General features: G+C 41.9%; 1 protein-coding gene across 1 annotated transcript in view; it reads right to left on the bottom strand.

The window, feature by feature from the left end:
- The window catches only part of ralgps2 (Ral GEF with PH domain and SH3 binding motif 2), a 51,898-nt gene that overhangs the window by 39,836 nt on the left and 11,330 nt on the right, over positions 1-732 (bottom strand). The gene's annotated exons all lie outside the window — the stretch shown is intronic.

Here is a 732-nt window from a genome sequence, read left to right as displayed (position 1 = left end):
TTTAAAAAATCAATTCTAATTTGTTTAGGTTCATGACGATTACATCTTTATTAACCATCTGATTCCTTGTTTATTTAATAAAAATGTCCCAATTTGTCTCTACAGAAAACTAAACGATTAAAGTGCACTCATCATATTGTATCAAATGAGCTAGCCAATTCTTTTCTGCTTCACTGGCTCCGAAAGCAGTGTGCCAACAGAAAAAGACCGGAGGACAGAGAATATGGCTTTAGCTCAAGCAAAGGAGCTTTCTGGGACTCTCTGTCCTCCCAGTCCAGGTCCCATTATCCAAAAAGCTCATTTTCCTTGGCTGCCGGCAGCTGTGTGTGTGTTCAGCTAACATCTTGAATCCCTGTTTGGGGTGTGCTATACATGGAGAAGTTTCCACAGCAACGCATTCCAGTTAGATAATCTCATATTAGTACTGGAGGGCAGTAAAGAGGGTCCCAGAGGAATTTCGCAAAAACACTGGAAGTGGATTAAAGGGCACTGCTACCCCTTGAAGCATTACCAACAACTTCCTGTTTGATGATGTCATGGGGCACTGAGGGATCAAGCCAGACGCACTCCTACAAGCACACATGCAAAACCCCATGAATGCCAGAAAGAAGGAAAAACCAAGGACAAGAAAAAATGAAGGGGGAAAAAAAAGCTACTTTTCCTCAAAGCAGCATCACCTGGGGACCATTTATGATATATATAACTCTGTCAATAGCAGGGAGGTGACATAAG

Source organism: Neolamprologus multifasciatus, chromosome 23 (genome assembly GCF_963576455.1).
Source record: "Neolamprologus multifasciatus chromosome 23, fNeoMul1.2, whole genome shotgun sequence".
NCBI classification, from domain to species: Eukaryota; Metazoa; Chordata; class Actinopteri; order Cichliformes; family Cichlidae; genus Neolamprologus; species Neolamprologus multifasciatus.
The sequence above is the reverse complement of the archived record's forward strand: the minus strand, read 5'-3'. Positions and strand labels throughout refer to the sequence as shown.